The sequence below is a fragment of the Pogona vitticeps genome, chromosome 3 (genome assembly GCF_051106095.1).
Source record: "Pogona vitticeps strain Pit_001003342236 chromosome 3, PviZW2.1, whole genome shotgun sequence".
Classification (NCBI taxonomy): Eukaryota; Metazoa; Chordata; class Lepidosauria; order Squamata; family Agamidae; genus Pogona; species Pogona vitticeps.
In genome coordinates, this window is record NC_135785.1 from 189561282 (window position 1) to 189571718 (window position 10437).

Genomic DNA, 10437 nt, shown 5'->3' on the forward strand with positions numbered 1-10437 from the left:
TGTGTGTCCTGCATTCTAGGATGACTGAGAACAGATCTTGCCCCTCTTCTGTATGACAGCCTTTCAGGTATTTTAAAAGTGTTGTATTACCTCTGTCTTCTTTTCTCAGTAACTGGTGCACTGTTTCTCATGGATGAAGCAAACACGATGAAAACCTTAATTGTTCTCATATTTAATCTGGGCAAAAACAAAACAAAGCATGGCAAAGAAAAACAGGATATTTTCCTTCCTCTTCCCATCTTAGTAGTTACCTTCCTAGCATGACTGGAAAAGAATTGATCAGCTTTTGAATGGACTTCAAGATTCTGGTGCAACCACCACTTTCTGGGACTCTGGCATATGCAATTCCATGTCTTTCATTCTGGAAAACCCCTGTCTGATTGCTCTTCTGAATTCCACCAAAGTTGACACAGCCCATAGAAATTAGAAGTGCACACCAAAGAAAAGTCCAATCTGACCCAGATCACTTTGAAAACTACCCACTTTGAGTCTTTCCAAAAGCCACATTTTGATTCAGAAATTCACAAGAGTCTGGCACCCCTAAACCCAGTCTTGTTGATGAGAGAAGCATACATTTGTTCCCCTATTTATCAGAACTGTATAGAATTTCCAGATAGATTAACCCTTTATGAGAATGATGACCTTCATGGATGGATATATATGTGGGAGGTGCTATACACCTTTAAATGATTTTGTTCTACAGAACTGAATAAAAGATGTTGGGGGAGTTGTTCCTTGTCAGGAGATAAAATTAAAAGAACAGAAACAGAGTATTTGTTTAAAAGCAACTGATATTGTACAATTTTTGTTTTGTTTTTAAAAGACACACACTCCTGATTTTTTTTTAAGGGAATTGCTATGAAATGTCATACAGAACAGAGGTGGCTACAGTTAAGAAACCTACAGGTGCTCAGAAGACTAGGTAAAGGATTGTGGTAAAGAGCATGCTTATATTTTTTGGGGAAAGAGTAATTTGTATAAAAATGACTTGTGTCACACAGGTATCATTAGGCATGAAATCTTCAACATTTCAGAAGGATAGGTACAGGGCTTGTGGGTTTTGATGAATGAACAACCATCTTTTTTTGTCTTCTGCCCAATTTGCAACAAAATCAAAAGACGGGCGGTAGTATGGAGTGGATGATGAATGTGGAGTATGTAGATGGAGGGACTTGGAACATCCAATATTTTCTAAGAAAGCATCCAATGTTACATTCTCCAAGGTCTCTTGCCAGTTCTACCATTGTTGCTTCTGGAAACAAGACTAACAGAAGGTGAGATTGCTCACACAACACATTATGTCAAAGCCCCTCTGACAAAGTACTGTGATTGGAGAGCATTGATAAAACCATTTACTGTGATCAGGAGCCAGAGTTGTCAATTACAAATACTCCTTTCCTTGTCATCCTCAAAAATTGTTTGCTATATGGACAGAGGTCTATTTATTTTATTTATATAATTCATATAAATATTTCTGTTTTCTCAGAACCAGAACCCAAGGTGACTTATAATATAGTTATATAACAATGGTTTTAAAATTAGAAAAATTATAAATATTAAACTAGAGTGGAACTCCATGGCTGAAAGCCAGTAGTAAGTCACAACTAGAGTCAGTCCATTGAAAGAAATGGTTGTTCGTATCAAAAGCCAAAGTCCCAGCAAAATCAGCAGACACCTCTCCCAGTCCAGTTCACAGCACATGTCATTCACTCAGGCAACTAGAGCTGTATTCATCCCACACTTAGGACTGAAGACAAATTGAAACAGACCTAGAAAATCCATTTCATTCAGAAACCCCTGGAGCTGGGAGGCTATCATAAGGTGTGCCTTGCCCAAGACTGGAATACTGAAGATTGGCCAGTGGTTATCCAACACAGTGGAACTGAAAGAGAAGGGTTTTTTTTTTTTTTTTTTGGACAGTGGGGCCAAGACTTCTTTCTGAAAAGCATTCATTATTCCCTTTACCCACTCAGCCAGATTTCCCTGGCTACTTTTATGAGTCACAAAGGCTGAGGGTCCAGCATATATGTATAAGTTTCACGACACATCACCCTCTGAGTCTGAACAGCTATTGGATGCCCAGGAATATTCAGATTTGACCCACTTTTCAGGAATCCTGCTTAAACTGGAATAGCCGCTGAAGTAATCTGATTTAGTTCAGGATTTGAACTCAAAGGATACACTAATAGAAAAAGAACTAGTGACCAGTCTGAACAATCTATGTGATCCAAATATACACTTGATTTCAAATGAATCCAGTGAATAAGAAGTGCACGTCAGGTTACATATTCTCTGAACCATACAGTTATTTGCATACAAACAAATCATTTTAGAATCTATTGTCTTCCTCTCCTGACAGCTGTGTTTGTACACCTGCCTTCTTTTGGGGCTTAATTGAATTTCTGTCCAGCCTTTGGATCAATGCACACTCTATACTGTATTTTAGGGAATGGGGGTATTTTTTTTTTAAACTAAGCAAACAGTTTTAGCTCTCATCTCCTTTCAGCCCTTCTTATATCAAGAGTTTCTTCTAAGACTTGACATATACAATTATCTGACTTCCCTTCACACAATGATTTTCTTTCTTCTGTAAATGGGATTAATGGAAAATATGTAGATAGCCTTTTCTGCTCAGAATAATGTGGGAATCATTCATTCAACCTTCTTGTCTCATCTCTTCACTTTGTATTCCATATGGTGTCTCTAGTTTAATTATTACTGCCACTAGGATATGATATCATTACACATTTTAATGTGTTTTTTTCTATTTATTGGTGTCAGATCACTATTATTGACTCAGTCTGCCTGAACTATCACGGAATTAGATGCTGTTTAACTTATGTCTTACTTCTTAGACCTGTCATTTATGCAAAGCAGCTTACCCATCAAAACATCTAGGAACTCAAGTATGTAGCCTTCCAGTTGTTGTGCTGCCTGGACTGAAATGCCAATAGCTTCTCACCCTGGCTCTGCTAGCTAAGGCTGATGGGAGTTACAACCACTGCGCCAACTATTTTTCTATGTGGTTTTAATGTGCTTAAAGGCTAAGAAATGGTTTTTTACTTTATCCGTTCTTACCTTTAAGAACTTTGGTATTGTTGAGATATATTCTCTGCCTTTTGTTTTTTAAGTGTGTCTTTTGGGGTTAATAAGCTTCTGAATTTTTAGAATACTGTATAAATTACTGCAATTTTGAAATTTAATTAAAACATGATTTAATTTCTGTGCACAACTTAACCTCTTTTTTGAATATATTTTTGTTTGCAACGTATCATAGTTGTAAGACTTCTGGATGGCGATCACAGAAGTCTTAAAACTATGAGATGGCAGCTTTTCACAAGTTGCAAGGATGGATTTCTGTTTTAAATATTTGTCCCTATAGTTTTTCATAGCTGTGATACTCTTGGATGTTTTCAATATGTGAAGTATTTTGTGCTTATGCATGTAGAAGCAATGTAGATAAATAAAGCTTATAGAGTTGGACAAACTGATGCTGTCTAATTCATTGTTGCCTGTAATCACTGCAACAATGAAAAGATTTATACCTTGATACTCAGATTATGTATGATTTGAAACAATTGTCTGGTTTGATTCTGGAATTAACTATTAATTGGAATAGGTGTCTGCTGTGATGACCAGAAGCTTCGGATTCCCCCCCCCCCCCCCCTAGAGATCTATAAAGTTCTGTAGGGCTCCTGGGAGGATGTTCAGGCATCACAATCCCTGACTTGACAAACAGAGCTGAAAAGAAGGTGCTGGCTTTTCTCCTGTCTCCCTGTGTGGCCACTTAAATTGAATAGAATTCCCCAGTGTGATTTCACAACAAATTGAATGTGAGTTAATTCCCATTTCCTTTGCTGGGGAGTTCCATGATTAAACTGCTCATCTCTCTTACTCTCCCTTCCTTTCTATATCCCACAGTCTCGCATTCCATTTCTTCTAACTGGATTTCAAAGTTTCGGGTATATTACATCTTTGTATTTGCGAAGGCTTTCACAGCCGGGATCTAATGGTTGTTGTGGGTTTTTCGGGCTCTTTGGCCATGTTCTGAAGGTTGTTCTTCTTAACGTTTCGCCAGTCTCTGTGGCCAGCATCTTCAGAGAACAGCACATCTTCAGAGGACATCACAGACCAGAGCACAGAGTGCTGTTTATTTATTTATTTAATTACTTACAATTGCAGGCCATAGCTGGGATGATTAGCTACATACCAGGTGGGTTTGCCATAGAAATGCTAAGGGTTGTTTCTAGAGCAGATGTCAGAGAATGTCAAAGGAGACAACGATTTTATATACATAAAATGTTACAGAAAACTGGGTTAATACAAAGAAGCTGCATCTTTATTTAGCCCCTCAGAGATATAGTGGAATTTATTTATGTGGCCTACTTTTGCTGTCTCCTTCTCCAGAGTCTTTTGTAATTCCTTTTTCCTATCACAGCCACTGTGAGGTCCATAACAGCAAGTCCTGGGAGCTTGAAGTTTTGGAAAGCTGTGCAGGGTGAATATTACCTAAAACTTACTCAACACAAGAGTTTGTTTTTTAAAATCTGAATGGCTGAAATGACTATTACCTCTCAATGATCTTTCATTATATTCATGGGGGTTCACACTCCTCTTCAATAGGACAGAGAAAAAAATGGATGCACATCAGCAACCAACATGTACATCATGACAATTATGCACATTTACTTCACACACTGCCAGCACTTTGTTCTTACAACTCTCTAAAGTATTACTTCTTGCCAGGGCAGGATCTATAAAGTCTCACTTGTCTCCAGAAAAGCTCATCTTCTGCTGTCCTTGATGGAAATAAGAAATCAGACTTTATGGCCTCTTTGTTAGTCAACCTTCACTGGTTATCAGCTCACTGACATATTGACAAGAATGTTTTATGATCTGATTTTTTTTGTTTATTAGGGAGTTTATCTGCTCCTCTTTCTGAATTGATGGCTTGGAGCAAGCCCCTTTGCTCCTTGCAAGCAGCAAGGGCTGCAGGATGGTAGTGCATGTCATTTCTCTTTGAAGTGAGTTTGATGCCTGTAGACTGCAAAATTAGCCCTCTTTTCTGTATATATTGCATATGAAACTTCCAGGAAAAATACTGTTTACAGTAATCCTTCATTTCTGTACCCCAGCCCCAACATTACTGGTACCTACAAAAAACATCCTAACTCAAAGAGAGAAAGAATATGGGGTTGCTTGTCTGCTGAACCTGAAAATTTCCTTTTTGGACTATACAGTGGTGCCTCGATTTACGAACTTAATCTGTTCTAGAAGATTAACTCGAAATGGTCGTAAATTGAAGCACCATTCCCCATAGGAATGCATTGGAATGTGATTAATCCATTCCTGGTGGAAAAAATAGAAAAAAAAACACAAACAATGCAAGCCCCATTGGAATGCGTCAGGGCCGAAGGAAAAAAAAATCACCCCCCCCCAAAACAATGCAAGCCCCATCAGAATGCGCTGGGGCTGAAAAAAAATCACAAAAAACCACCAAAAAAAAAAAAACCCAGCAACTCAGGAAGCCACATTTGAATGTGTTGGGGCTGAAAAAGATATTGCCACCCCCCCAAAAAAACCCAACCAACAAAAAAAAAACCACAAAACCCAGCAATCCCCATTAGAACGCGCTCAGGCTGAAAAAAAAAATCACCAAAACAACAACACAGCAAGCCCCATCGGACCGCACTGAGGCTGAAAACACACACACAAAACCAAACAGAGCAAGCCCCATTGGAACACACTGGGGCTAAGAAAAAAACACACACCAAAACACACACACAAAAATCATAGCACAGAAACATACCCCCCAGCCCAAACCCACCCTGCAAAACCCTCTATGTAGTAAATCAGAAACAAAAAGCAGCGTCAGGCAGTCAAGCCTCCAAAGGTAGCTACAAAGCTACAATTAGCGAGCGAGTGGCAGAGCTCCGACCTCTTTCTGTTGCCAGCGAAGGAAGAGGGGGTAACTGTACTTAAATAACTTATCGTTCCCTCCTTGTTCCCTCCTCTCCTACACGATTTGCTCACATGAGACTAGTGGGTCTTGTGTCATCTGAGGAAGGAGGCAAAGGCGAGCCACGCTGCCAAAGTGTGGCTTGCCAGCGGCTCAATCATTTGTTTATTTCATTGCTATCTGGCCTTTCCACTTAAAGGTAGTATGCCAAGTAGCCAACAGATGTAGTTAAATGTAAGTTAAAAACAGTTAAAGGCAAATTAAATAATAAAATTAACATTATCAAAATAACTGAAAGAGGCATTAACATCAGCACCATTCCCAGTGATCAAAACACTGGGCCAGACTGAAAAGCCAGATTGAAGTGTCATCACACTCTCCCAAAAAGAAGTGAAAGTGGGAAGGAACTCATGAGAATATGTTCCACATGCTGAGAACAGTATAGGAAAAAACGCTGTCCCATGTTACCCATCAAGTGGGCCTCAACACATAATGCTACTATCAAGGAAACTGCATTTCAAAATCTTTGCATCCAGATATGTTCATAATGAGGCTGAATTCATGAAGAAATTTGCAAATTCTGAAAATGAACTACACATATAGGCCTATGTCCACAAATTATTAGTCTCATACATGTGCAGACTAGACCTGAGTTTACCTTCCAATGATCAATCACAGGTCAAAGCACAGTAAATGCAAGATATACTGGTAACGAAAAGCACATCCTACAGCAGACTTCTCTCCCCATCTGCGGATGCACTGCTCCTAAAAATATACTAAATGTATCATTTTATTTCTTTCTTAGAAATTTTGCCTGATCTCACACCTGAGCTATGAGAGGGAATAAACAAAAATGACTTTCATTCATGGGCAGAACTTATTTCCAGACAGAACTATTCATGTAGTCACTATCTGTGTAAAACTTCAGAATAATGTTTGTTATTTTGATGTTGGTTTCAGAAGGTTAATGGTCCCTGGTCCAGCTAATATGACCAACTGAGCTTAAGCTATTTGGGAGAAGATGACCACATTCTTTTTAATGAGACATAAATGCAACTATAGTTAGACTGGAACGGCTGATTTTCAATCAGCAGAACTGCTTAGCAATACTGCAAATGAGAAAGATCTTGAAGACATTACAGATCACAAGCTGAATATGAGCCAACAGTGTGATGTGGCTACAAAAAAAGGCAAATGCTATTTGAGGCGGCATTAATAGAAATATACTTTCCAAATCCCGCAAAGTACTAGTTCCCATCTATCCAGCACTCGTTAGGCCTCACTTTGAGTATTGTGTCCAGTTCTGGACACTGCACTTCAAGAAGGATGCTAACAAATTGAAACAAGTTCAGAGGGCGACAAGGATGACCAGGGGTCTGAAAACCAAGCCATATGAGGAAAAACTGAAAGAACTCTTCATGTTTAGCCTTGAGAAAAGAAGAGAGGCGATACAGTATGATAGCACTTTTCAAATATTTGAAAGACTGTCATTCAGAGGAGGGGCAGGAGCTGTTCTCAATCATCCCAAAGTGCAGGACACACAACAATGGGCTCATGTTACAGAAAGCCAGATTCCTAAATGTTAGAGCAGTGGAACCAGTTACCTTGGAAGCTGGTGAGTGCTCCAATACTGGAGGCATTCAAGATAGATAATCACCTGGCAGACATGCTTTTATTGTATTCCTGCATTGAGTAGGGGACTGGACTCAATGGCCTTATAGGCCCCTTCTAACTTCATGACTCTGTGATTCTATTATTCACTCAGAAAAGAAATAGGCTTGAGAAATACTGTGATTTGGCTGTAAACTTTCTTTTCCTTTCTGTACTGTTCTTCAAACTATACTGAAGCAAGTGCTGATCCTAATCAGATCTGATCCCAGGCTTCACGCAGTTCCATTTTAATACTAATATTAGACACCTCTGATAAAGATTTGAAAGGGCAGGCATGGTTTGGATGTACATTTTAATTAGGGTCATTGAAAGGTAAAAACATACTACCTAAACAGGGGTTAATTTGTCTTTTATGTACTTCAACTTTTTACTTTTGTAAATTATTGATTTCTCAACCTATTAGTCATTGCAGATTAAGAGACTTCTATGAATGTGACTTTCAACTACCTTACTGTTCATGACAGTGAAACAAAGGCTTTTAGTGGCAGAGTTAAGTGGGAGTAAAATAACTGTGGGCCAAATGGATGAAACGTCCAGCACATTTTTAGAAAGGGTCCTTCCTCAAATGATAAGCTTGTTCAGCACATGATTTTCCTCGCCTACATGTCTTGCATTTAGAGTGCTTTGTTTTAAGATTGGTGGAAGCATTGTTAGTCGTAATGCTGATAATGAAGAAAAAGAAATACTCAAAGATTTTATATACCTCTGTTCAGTAATCAATCCAAATGGAGACTGTAATCAAGAAATCAGAAGACTGAGACTTGGAAAGGCAGCAAGGAAGGAACCAGAAAAGATATTCATTTATTATTTGAATTTATATGCCACACCATCTGGCAACCAGGCCACTCAAATATAAGAATGTGTCACCAGGCAAAGAACAAGATCATCCACACTATTATGTTTCCAGTCACCATGTATGGGTGTGAAAGCAGGACAGTAAGGAAAGCTGACAGGAAAAAAAATTGACTTGTTTGAAATGTGGCAATGGAGGAGAGCTTTGTGGCTATCCCAGACTGCCAGAGAGACAGATAAATGGGTCCTAGATCAAATCAAACCAAAACTCCCTCTAGAGGTAGAAACGTTTTCTTACTTTGGGTAGATGATGAGAAGACAGGTTTCACTAGAAAAGACAATAATGCTGGTAAATGTTAAAAGCAGCAGGAAGACCAAATATGAGATGGACTGGCTCTCTAAAGGAAATTGAGTCTGCAAGAGCTAAGCATGACTGTTGAAGACTGGATTTTGGAAATCACTTATTCACGAGGTTTAAAAATGTGTAATGATATCATATCCTGGTGGCAGTAATAATTAAACTAGAGACACCATATGGACTTATTCATGGGGTTGCCATAAATTGAGGGCAACTTGATGGCACGTAACAACAACAGCATTGGAAGCTAAACATGGGCCTTGTTGAGAAATCTGCTGAGGTACATATTCCCAAAGAAACCAATTGTCAAAGGAAAAAATGAGTTAACTGGTAAAAAACATTCATTCGTCTTAACGCTGTATGTTCTTCCAGAATGAGGGCTTCCAGATCTGCCAAGCAGAGTCTGATTGAGATTGTTCTATCCAGGGCTGGCCCAAGATATTTAGCTGAGGCAGAGGGCAAGAGTTAATATGGTGTAATGGTTAGAATCTTGGATAGCAACAATAACACAGTAACAATGCTTCCTTCACCAGCATGTTTACAGAAGCTGACTAAACTGGCAATTGGATCTGACATCAACAGGGTCTTTTATCATCCATGAGGGCAGCAAGCGGCGTTTTTCGACTACATGGCAGACGTAGCTCTTTCAGTAAAAGGGAAAGCTGGAAAGTTCAAGAGATACAAACAGGAAACAGACATGCCGATCTCTTAATCTGCCTCTGGAGGAACTTACCTCATTTTGTCTCATGGTGGCGCTATCCCCAATTCAGCATACAATTGCAAACTCTTTGTGGTTCAGAATGTACAGTGACAGAAAACCTAATAAGCTGCTTCATGCACCCCCACCTGACTGCTGCTAATATATAAAAATTATGCCTCAGATACTTTTCTCAGGCATCCTTAGCCTCCAGTGAGGTAATTAGGCCAGCTAAGCTCCTGGCTTCTATAGAGCAAAACTTGGATTATCGATAGAGAGCATGAGGTGAGCTCTCACACCTCTATAATTTACATATCAGCTCTTTAGACCAATTTGGTCACTTTAGATCCATGATTGGCCAAATGTATACTTCACAGGTCAATTTTGTTGATATATACACATTTATACAACACAGAATGTGTATGTATGCACATATGAATTAATGCTATAATGTGTTTGCTAAGAGCAGAATGTGGTATTTGCATAGAATGTGTCTTTAACCAATCAGAATGAATCTGAAGCCGGCCACTATAAAAGGCATGTGTCAGCTAGGAGTCAGTTAGATATGAAAAGACAGGGAGAATGACATAACCAGGTTCAGGGTTAAACATGTAGACTAAGATAGGGCTGACTAGGTCTCACATAAAATGTACCTTAACAATTAAAATGGCTGATTGTCCTACTAGTGAAATGATAGCAGATATATTAACCAAACCACTTCCCAGAGACTGTTTTTGAAGATTATGAAATAAAATAGGAATTGCAGGGTACATTCAGTGTCAAGGCAAGCTCTCGCCCCTCTATAATTTATGTCTCACTCTTTAGAATTTAGGTCACTTTGGTCACTTCAGGTTAATGAGTGGCCAAATTTATACTTCTTAGGTTGATCTTGCTATTTTGGCAAATCATCTGACATATTTTAACTTTGCCCTTGGATTAATTTGGTTGCAGTTGGTTTTT